Source organism: Euprymna scolopes, chromosome 30 (assembly GCF_053919585.1).
Source record: "Euprymna scolopes isolate OS-2025 chromosome 30, ASM5391958v1, whole genome shotgun sequence".
Lineage (NCBI taxonomy): Eukaryota > Metazoa > Mollusca > Cephalopoda > Sepiida > Sepiolidae > Euprymna > Euprymna scolopes.
This window is the reverse complement of record NC_136511.1, coordinates 57,131,337-57,144,219: the sequence shown is the minus strand read 5'-3', so window position 1 is coordinate 57,144,219 and position 12,883 is coordinate 57,131,337.

The following is a 12,883-nucleotide window of genomic DNA, read 5'->3' as shown; positions in this document are numbered from 1 at the left end:
TATGTACAGTTTAGAGTTCACAATGCTTGACGAATTGTCATCAAACTTGTTCAGAATATCGGCCATCGTCTAAAACTGATTAAAACAAAAAAAAAAAAAATCACCGATACAAATTAAGAGAGACAAATTTGATTCGCATTTTTCTTTTTTTAAATAGTCCACTTCTGTTTCGGGTTTATTGTACCTATTTACTATGCCTCCCCACGGGACAGAGTTAGACACCAGGGTCGTTTTTTAACGTGGAGAAAAGGTGTTTATTGTAAGCGAAGAAAGTAAACACAAAAAATATGCGTCGCTTGTCAAGGACAAAAGAAAGTTTCTATTATATTTACTTACTCAACAGTCTTGTCTCATTTTTTTGTTTCATTTATAAATTCATCCATGTTTGCAACCCTCGATTAATTACGACAGATGGATGGATGTATTCAAGTGTTTCAGTGTTTGTCTGACAAACCCAATTCTTCGGATTCTCTCTCTCTCTCTCTCTCTCTCTCTCTCTCTCTCTCTCTCTCTCTCTCTCTCTCTCTCTCTATATATATATATATATATATATATATATATATATATATATATATATATATACAGTGGCGGCTTGTGTCTGGAGCAGTGGAACTGCAGCACCCCCAAGTCATTTCTACTCATTATTATCGATACACGTTAAAAAGAATACGTTTATTTTTTTTTCTTTCTATGTGATAATATATATATATATATATATATATATATATATATATATATATATATATATATATATATATATATATATATATATATATATATATATATATATATATAATCCTGAAGCTTAATATCGATAATTGTCCCCATACTCATATAAGCATAAAAGCAAAACTTTGCTTGGAGCTGCGAAATTCACAGTTACACATTCTTAGTGAAGTTCGCTTGTGCGCATGCCCGATCTAGAACTGCCGATATGAGCCAGTTTGGAACTGTAGTTTTCGCAGTTCCAAACGCAGTGTTTGTGCGTTTTCGCTTTTTTTTTTTGTTTACAAGTGTTTTCTTTTTATTATTATTAAAAAGTGTAACTTGTTCTTGTAAATAAAATCTCCACCTTAATAAAAATTCCCACACTTTTAAAGGCGATTTAAGCAGACAAAAATATACAATATGCCAAACTTTTTTTTTTAATTAAAAGTTTGTTGAAGTTACCAACGCGACTAATGTTATTATTATTATTTTTTTTTACCTATATGGCTTATTTTATTTGTATTTTTAAGTAGTTTGAAATCTATTTATTTTGTAGTAGTTAAACTTTACAGAATAAAAAGTATTTACATTTTTTTTTCTGTAGAAAAGCGATCTAAAGGTCGATATGAGCCAATTTGGAACTGTAGTTTTCGCAGTTCCAAACGCGGTGTTTGCGCGTTTTCGCTGCTTTTTTTTTTTTAAGAAGCTTGTTTACAAATGTTTTCTTTTTAATATTATTATTAAAAAGTGTAACGTGTTCTTGTAAATAAAATCTCAACCTTAAAAAAATCCCACACTTTAAAATGCTATTTAAGCAGACAAAAATATACAATATGCCAAACTTTTTTTTTTTTAATTAAAAGTGTTTGGGCTTTTAGCCTTGAAGTGACCAACGCGACTAATGTTATTTTTTTTTTACCTATATGGCTTATTTTGTTTGAGTTTTTAAGTAGTTTGAAATCTATTTATTTTGTAGTAGTTAAACTTTACAGAATAAAAAAATATTTAATTTTTTTCTATAGAAAAGCAAAGAAAATTTTATTTTTAAAATACATTTTAATTAGAAATGTTTTTTTACCTTATATATATGTATATATATATATATATATATATGTATATATGTATATATAAATATATATATATATGTATATATAAATATTATATACATATATATATACATATATATATATACACAGATATATATACATACACACATATATATACATGCATATATATACACACACATATATATACACATATATATATATATACACACATATATATATATACACACACATATATATATACATACACATATATATACATACATACATACACATATATATACATATATATATATACACGATATATATATACACACATATATATACACGCATATATATATATACACACATATATATAAACACATATATATACACACACACACACATATATATACACACATTATATATATGCACACATTATATATATATATATATATATATATATATATATATATATATATATATATATATATAGTATAGTAAATAGCAAAGTTTGTTTTTATTTTTATATAAAAAATTGTAAAAAGATTTGTAAATAAAATTATGTATCTTTAAATTTTTTTATTTGCTCATAGTACAAATGCGTAAACTTTTATTCTATATTTTATTTACAAAGTTTTGTTATAAACACACATTTTTAAATTTTAAATAAAACTGTTATCCAATAAAACCATTTTTAAATGGTAAACTCCTAACTTTACCATCGTTTGCAGGCAAGTAAATTTCAAAGATTTTGTTTTTATGAAAAAATAAATTATTAAAAAATTGTAAATAAAATCTATTTAAAAAATGTTTTTCGTTTGTTTGCCTGCGGAAAAGCCCGTAAAATTTTATTTAATCTGTAAAGTTTAAAAGAAATATATTTGTATATTTTTTTATTACTCTGTAAAGTGTACACAATTTAAAATAATGTTTTTTAATTAAAATATTTTTGCGTATTACCCCTTTTTCGACGGCTTATAATGGCAAAGTTAAAAATATTTGTATTAAAAAAAGCAATTTTAATAACAAGCTTATTTTGTTATACGCCTATTTTTAATTAACAACAAGCTTTTTATAAATAAAACCGTTGTTAAATAGTAAACCTTTTTTCGTTAATAAAAATCTGTGACCTAAAAGTTATAAAAGTATGATTCAACTCAGTTAGAACTTCTGGCTCAGTTGAATCGCAAGAGGATCGCGTAAACATTGTATTCCTTCTACCCTAATTGAAATTCTACTAATAGACTACCTAGTACTTACCTTTCCCAATACAATTGATATAAAAAGAATGTAACCATGGTCTCCTTGCATCCCCAAGAAATAACTTCTGCGACGGTAAATGAACTTCAACAGATTGAGTTTTCACAGCTGTCTCTCCATGATAAAGTTGAAATTAAGAAAAGAAGCCGTTCAACGCCTGATATTCAAATATCTCAGCCAGGCATTAGCAACAACAAAGTGTATATTCGTAGCTTTAATGGTACCAACGGAAAAGTTGGCTTTGCGGCTGTGAACTAAAAAAGGCATTGTTCTGCTTTCCTTGTTTGTTGTTAGGGGGTGATGTAACATGGACAAAAGATAGTTTCAGAACTATTAGCAAAATGAAAGATAGAACTGAAAAGCATGAGAAGCACTTTGACAATGTAGTTTCCCTATCAATTTTGGGGACCATAAATATTAAAGAAAAACTTAGTGAGGCCTACAGACTTTCAATCAATCATCATAACACGAATGTTAAGAAGAACCGTGAAATTTTATCTAAAATAATAGATTGTATTTTCTTTTGTGGGAACTTTGAAACTCCCTTACAAGGACATGATGAAAAAGATGATTCAGTAAATCCAAGTGTATTTAGAGGATTTTTAAATTTTGCATCTTAATTAGATCCAGATTTAAAGAATCACTTAGAAACCAGTAATGTCTTCAAAGGTGTTTCCAAGACTATTCAGAGTGACATACTTGATTGTCTTTTACAAATATACCATAATGAAATAAGGGCAGAAATTAGCAAAGCTTCCTTTGTAGCTGTCATGGCTGATGATACAACAGATATGCCTGAACATACACAAATGATCATTATTTTACGGTACGTCTTGGATGAAAAAATACTTGAACGCATTTGGGGATTCTTTATTCCAGAAAACCAAACCGCTGATGGGATATCAAAATGTATTCTACAACAATTAGATATAATCCTTCAAGGGAATCGCCAAAAACTGATAGCTCAGACATTTGATGATGCAAATGTCATGAAAGGCAAAAAAGCTGGTGCTTAGGCAAAAATAAAAGCAGTTTATAGTAATGCGCATTTCACTCACTGTTATGCGCATCAACTTAATTTAATAATGAGGAATGCAGCAAGCATGACACGAAATGCTAGAATATTTATCTCTAACATTTTGGCTATTCCGACTTTCTTTTCTAGATCACCACAGCGTCTATCCATTTTTCAAGATGCATCTAGATGTAAGCATTCTACGTGTATCCGCCACAAGGTGGAACTTTAGCATACATAAATAGAGTTCATGAAAATGTTCAAGCATAAAAAAACTGTCACTGAAATTCAGTCAACATCATATGTAGATGAAACCGTTGCAGAAGCGACAGGAATTCTGAAATATTTGAACGATGAAAATTTCATATTTTGGTTTGAGCTATTTCATAAAATTATGTCTCATGTTGAAATTAATTCTCGGGAAATTAGCATATATAAAGTCAATGAATACATAACAAATTTAAAAACTGCTATTTTAGAGATAAACACCAAATACAGTGAAAATCCTTCACAAACACTCAAGGGCGAAGCTCAAGAACTGTGTGACTATATATCTGTTGATATAACGGACAGGTATTTCTTCAACTAAACATTTAATACTTGCTAAATTGTTTTACAAGATAAGCTTTGCTAGTTTTAAGAAAAAAAAAACTACCTACAGAAGAGATATCCTTGACAACTGAAGCATATCCCATGATTGACAAAGAAAAGTTTGAAACTGAGCTAGAAATATTTTATAGTATGTCAGATATCCATGAGTATTGAAAAGTAATTGATCTTCTGAAATTTATTTTGGAAAACAATTTAAACGATGTTCTTAGTGAAATCACAAAACTCATAAAAATTATCTTGACAATTCCCATGACTACATAAGAGACAGAACGTTGTTTTTCAACTCTGAAAAGAATAAAAACTTTTCTAAGGAACACCATGGGTTGCGAAAGACTAAATGCACTTGCAGTGCTTTCAATTGAAAAAAAAAAAGTTCTTCAGCAGTTAAGGAGAAAATTATCAATCTTTTCTCACAAATTAAAACAAGAAGAATGAAGTTTACAAATTAAAACAAGAAGAATGAAGTTTACTTTCAAATGAATGTAATAAGTAAAATATTTAAAATATTAACATCTATTTAGGATTCCTTTAAGTTATTGTATTTTTTATACGTGTGCATACGTATAAATTATGTTTTTTATGTTTGTTTTATTTTTACACAATATTAAAACAATAGGTATTTTCTTTAAAACAGCACCCCGACTAATCTTAGGCACGAGCCGCCACTGTATATATATATATATATATATATATATATATATATATATATATATATATATATATATATATATATATATATATATATATATATATATACTCGGGTTTTTTTATATTCAAAAGTAATGGACTAATGAATTCAACGAGGTTGTTAGATAGTGCTCAATAAAAAGAGCTGATAATACTTGTTTATTGTTATATAAACATGCTCACATCCCGCTGCTACAAACAGCCACTTGTTTCAATCAAACAACAGATATCATCAGGCAGCGACTTGACTATTCAAAAGTTCAATGAATAATGGATTTTTATTTTAGGTAGGAACTCTTTAGAAGTTGGAGTTAAAAAACTTAAAACACAGGACTTTAATTAAATAAAAAAGTAAAAAGGGAGAGGCAATTTAAATAAAGTTAAAAGATTACAATGGGGAGAGAGTGATTGAGAAGAAAAAAAAAAGGAATAGAGACAGAAATAGAGAAAGAAAATATAGAGAAAACAAAATAGAGAGAAAAAGAAGAGAGAAAATATATATATATATATATATATATACATACACACACACACACACATACACATACATATATATACATATATATATATATACATATATATACATATACATACATATATATATATATATATATATATATATATATATATATATATATATATATATATATATATATATATGATATGGAGAAGAAAAGAAAAAAGAAATAAATGGTTATAATAAAGAGAATAAGAACTAGAAGGAAAAGGAAAGAATAATGAGATCTAGTTAAATAGAGAAAGAGAGAAAGTAAGAATTTGACAGTATATAGAAAAAGAAAAAGAAAAAGAAAAAGAAAAAATCTGCGTGTCAACCAATTTATGAACAATTATACAATTCAGTAATGAAACATATTATTACAAATACAAACAGAAGATACAATCCAAGCGTCAGAAATGAACGTGTCAAAAAAGGCAGTGAATGTATTCGGCTAGCATATTTATCCTCTTACATACGTCCACGAGTAAAATCAACGCAATTCAAACATACGTCTACCATTAATTAGGCCCTTTATGCTAAATGATATAAGTTTAAAGTTTTCGCGTTTTTATTAGATAAATATATGAATAAAAGAAAAAATTAATGATAAAACAATATTAAAATTATTATTAATAACAATAAACATAATAGTAATGATAATAATAATAATAATAATAATAATAATAATAATAATAATAATAATAATAATAATAATAAAAACAGAATAAAATTAATATTTATTATCTTTTTAATATAACATATTTAGCCATAAGAGGGGATTAAATAAATTAAATAGGTCCAATAATTATAAATAAAAAACTACTAATATTTATGTATATAAAAAGAATATAATACAAATATATATATATATATATATATATATATATATATATAACCACACACACACACATATATATACCCAAATATACACACACATACACACATATATATATATATATACATATATATATATATATATACATATACATGCACATAAGTAAAGGTGTAACTATACTATTAAGTTGGAAGTTTAAGCTATTTAAGTATAGATATAAAGTCATATTAAATCACAAAATAATACATTCAATACCAGATTACTAATAACACAGATACAAGTACACTTACCTATAAATATATTCAGGCAAAAGAAGTAATTAAATCAACGAAATACTCAAAAATAGCGACGCACAGGTAGATAGTACCCAAATTAAAAATAATAAGATACATATGTATATACTCACAGAGAACCAACCGACATACTAATAAGCATATATATATATATATATATATATATATATATATATATATATATATATATATATATATATATATATATATAATCTTATATATACACATACATACAAAAAATACACAAATATATGCACACAATCATATACTAATACACAACAACGCACACACACATATATATACTCACACATAAATATGTATAATTTACATAAATTATATATATAGAAGTACATAAGAATACAAATAATTTGGCAAGGGTACAGATAGATGCATACACACATAGAAACATACAAATGGATTGAATAAACATGGGAGGGTATACCAAATAATATAGAAATATATAGATCTAAGTACACACGGTCATAAAATAAATACATAGACACATACATATACACATAGACACACAGGTATATAAGATAGGAGAAGTAAAGAATGAAATCAGGAGAGGAGAAAGTATATTAATAGAATATTAATAAATTATAGAAATCAGTGACAATTTTTAATTTATTTAAATTTTATATCTAAACTAAATTACTTAAAAGATGGGTTTTATAATGTTTGCAATTAATTGAATTTTCGTGCTTCTTATTTAATAATTTATCTCTTTCTCTAAAAGTAAGTATAAATAATTTCTCATAAAGACATAGGTAGCAAGGCGAGTTTAAAGATGAACAGGTTTTCGCTTTCTTTAAAATTTTCCAATTTACTATTGGGGAGTAACCTTGCTCTACTAGTTCATTGTAATATTTAGACAAGGAAGTTCTATTTTTGTACTCATTATTTTCAAAAGAGCACTTGTGACCGGTAAATCTTTCTTTAAAATTGTTATTTGTCATTCCTATGTAATATTTTTTTTCATTCGGATTTTCCTTAGTAGAAATAGTTGCTTGGTACACTACAGAAGTAATTTGACAATTTCCTTTAAGAGGGCATTTTGATTTAATTCTACAGTTACAACTTTCGGTAGCAATGGGTGTGCTATTTTTGTTTAATAATTTGTTATTATGTTTTTTAATTATTTTTTCAAGGTTTTCATTACAACTATAACTAAGTTTTATTGTATTTTTATTGAAATTACCATTAAGAAAATCAACACCTCGGATTACCTTTACGTTAAAGCAGATAAGACGCAAAATTTCTACAAACTAACTACACATGAATATAACAAGCTTATTAAAGAAAATATTACAAAAAATTACAAAAAATCAAATATAGATATTTGCAAAAAAATTGACAAGGATAGTAAAGAAATAACTGACAGACTTAAAATTAGTAATAGAGTGGGAATTTTGCAAAAAAAACAGTCATATATTTTGCTTAAAGACCATAAGATAAATTTTGAAAATAAACCTACAACTAGGTTAATTAATCCTACGAAACCCGAAATAGGTAAATTAAGTAAAAATATACTAGAAAGAGTTAACTATCAAATTAAATCAACATATAAGCTAAATCTATGGATTAACACAGCGGATACCATTAAATGGTTTTCCAATATACATAATAAAAAGAATTGTACTTTCTTACAATTCGATATTGTGAATTACTATCCCTCCATATCTAAGGAACTATTCGAAGAGGTGATGGAGTTTGCTAAACTCCTGTCTGATATAAAAGACACTGAAATTGAAATTATACGGACATGTAGAAATACTACATTAATTAGTGGAAATGATCAGTGGTTGAAAAAAGATCAAAATGACCTGTTTGACATTTCCATGGGGTCTTTGGATTCGGCTGAAATGACAGACTTAGTAGGTCTATTCATACTATACAACTTAACCAAAGACATCAATGTCATGGATATAGGCTTGTATCGTGATGATGGACTGATGATCATCAAGGAATCCAACGGCCCTAAATGTGAAAGAACCAAAAAGATTATCTTAAATGAATTCCGTAGAATTAAATTAAAAGTGGATATTATATCAGATGTTAAAACTGTAAATTTTTTGGATGTGAACTTTGATTTAAGGAAAGGCATCTACCAACCATATAGGAAGGAAAACTCAAACCCAATTTATGTACACCCCCTATCAAATCCCCCAAAATCTATCATTAGGCATATCCCCAAATCCATTAGTAAAAGAATCAGTGACAATTCTTCCAATCTTGAAACATTTAATAAACATAAATATTTCTATAACAGGGCCCTTAAGGATAGTGGATACAAAAACACCCAAATTGAGTTCATAGAACCAACACACCCAAACACAAATACAAATAGAAACCGTAAGAGAAAAATCCTGTGGTACAATCCCCCTTTTAATCTGAAACTTAAAACAAATCTAGGAATGAAATTCTTAAACTTAATTAAAAAGCACTTCCCTATTAATAACATACTACATAAAATTTTCAATAAAAATACAATAAAACTTAGTTATAGTTGTAATGAAAACCTTGAAAAAATAATTAAAAAACATAATAACAAAATATTAAACAAAAATAGCACACCCATTGCTACCGAAAGTTGTAACTGTAGAATTAAATCAAAATGCCCTCTTAAAGGAAATTGTCAAATTACTTCTGTAGTGTACCAAGCAACTATTTCTACTAAGGAAAATCCGAATGAAAAAAAATATTACATAGGAATGACAAATAACAATTTTAAAGAAAGATTTACCGGTCACAAGTGCTCTTTTGAAAATAATGAGTACAAAAATAGAACTTCCTTGTCTAAATATTACAATGAACTAGTAGAGCAAGGTTACTCCCCAATAGTAAATTGGAAAATTTTAAAGAAAGCGAAAACCTGTTCATCTTTAAACTCGCCTTGCTACCTATGTCTTTATGAGAAATTATTTATACTTACTTTTAGAGAAAGAGATAAATTATTAAATAAGAAGCACGAAAATTCAATTAATTGCAAACATTATAAAACCCATCTTTTAAGTAATTTAGTTTAGATATAAAATTTAAATAAATTAAAAATTGTCACTGATTTCTATAATTTATTAATATTCTATTAATATACTTTCTCCTCTCCTGATTTCATTCTTTACTTCTCCTATCTTATATACCTGTGTGTCTATGTGTATATGTATGTGTCTATGTATTTATTTTATGACCGTGTGTACTTAGATCTATATATTTCTATATTATTTGGTATACCCTCCCATGTTTATTCAATCCATTTGTATGTTTCTATGTGTGTATGCATCTATCTGTACCCTTGCCAAATTATTTGTATTCTTATGTACTTCTATATATATAATTTATGTAAATTATACATATTTATGTGTGAGTATATATATGTGTGTGTGCGTTGTTGTGTATTAGTATATGATTGTGTGCATATATTTGTGTATTTTTTGTATGTATGTGTATACATAAGATTATATATATATATATATATATATATATATATATATATATATATATATATATATATATATATATATGCTTATTAGTATGTCGGTTGGTTCTCTGTGAGTATATACATATGTATCTTATTATTTTTAATTTGGGTACTATCTACCTGTGCGTCGCTATTTTTGAGTATTTCGTTGATTTAATTACTTCTTTTGCCTGAATATATTTATAGGTAAGTGTACTTGTATCTGTGTTATTAGTAATCTGGTATTGAATGTATTATTTTGTGATTTAATATGACTTTATATCTATACTTAAATAGCTTAAACTTCCAACTTAATAGTATAGTTACACCTTTACTTATGTGCATGTATATGTATATATATATATATATATGTATATATATATATATGTGTGTGTATGTGTGTGTATATTTGGGTATATATATGTGTGTGTGTGGTTATATATATATATATATATATATATTTGTATTATATTCTTTTTATATACATAAATATTAGTAGTTTTTTATTTATAATTATTGGACCTATTTAATTTATTTAATCCCCTCTTATGGCTAAATATGTTATATTAAAAAGATAATAAATATTAATTTTATTCTGTTTTTATTATTATTATTATTATTATTATTATTATTATTATTATTATTATCATTACTATTATGTTTATTGTTATTAATAATAATTTTAATATTGTTTTATCATTATTTTTTTCTTTTATTCATATATTTATCTAATAAAAACGCGAAAACTTTAAACTTATATCATTTAGCATAAAGGGCCTAATTAATGGTAGACGTATGTTTGAATTGCGTTGATTTTACTCGTGGACGTATGTAAGAGGATAAATATGCTAGCCGAATACATTCACTGCCTTTTTTGACACGTTCATTTCTGACGCTTGGATTGTATCTTCTGTTTGTATTTGTAATAATATGTTTCATTACTGAATTGTATAATTGTTCATAAATTGGTTGACACGCAGATTTTTTCTTTTTCTTTTTCTTTTTCTATATACTGTCAAATTCTTACTTTCTCTCTTTCTCTATTTAACTAGATCTCATTATTCTTTCCTTTTCCTTCTAGTTCTTATTCTCTTTATTATAACCATTTATTTCTTTTTTCTTTTCTTCTCCATATCATATATATATATATATATATATATATATATATATATATATATATATATATATATATATATGTATATATATATATATATGTATATATATATGTATGTGTATGTGTGTGTGTGTGTGTGTATGTATATATATATATATATATATTTTCTCTCTTCTTTTTCTCTCTATTTTGTTTTCTCTATATTTTCTTTCTCTATTTCTGTCTCTATTCCTTTTTTTTTTCTTCTCAATCACTCTCTCCCCATTGTAATCTTTTAACTTTATTTAAATTGCCTCTCCCTTTTTACTTTTTTATTTAATTAAAGTCCTGTGTTTTAAGTTTTTTAACTCCAACTTCTAAAGAGTTCCTACCTAAAATAAAAATCCATTATTCATTGAACTTTTGAATAGTCAAGTCGCTGCCTGATGATATCTGTTGTTTGATTGAAACAAGTGGCTGTTTGTAGCAGCGGGATGTGAGCATGTTTATATAACAATAAACAAGTATATATATATATATATATATATATATATATATTGTATTTTGTGTACAGAAAGTTGTTAGATGAGACAAGTCATCGGTACCGTCAGTTTCAAGCACAATAATTGATTAGGACCGTTTAAAATATCCATATCCTATATGTAGGATATGGATATCTTAAACGGTCCTAATCATCGCGCTTGAAACCGACGGTACCAATGACTTGTCTCATTTAACAACTTTCTGTACACAAAATACAATATATAAATACGCTCTTATTTTTCGGATTTTCTTTTTAATTGAACACTCTGCTGGATTTCTTTTTCCAAAAAACTAATCATATATATATATATATATATATATATATATATATATATATATATATATATATATATATATATATATATAAGCGAGATAAGACACAGATTAAAATCCGATGAAAAATCCTGATAGCTATTACTAGAGGTAATACTTTCGGGGTGATCCTAGCCACAAAGGAAAAGCTCAATATTTAAGAATAGAGCAATATATAAATTTAGTTGTTAAAATTAAATTCTGAAAATCAAGACATAGGCACATGTATTCGAGTTAAGAATTTATTGTTAGACAAAAGGAATATATAGAAGGGGTTATATTAATTTCCTTAATCCATGGATTTTCCATAATGGCTCATATCATCAGAGGAAATTAAATGCGGTTAGCAAAATGTTACCAATATATATATATATATATATATATATATATATATATATATATATATATATATATATATATATATATATATATATACAGTGATGATCATATTTATTGGCACGGTAAAATAAAAGTTAAATTTTGTCTAATAAATTCTAAAAAAGGGATTAAATTAAAGAAAATA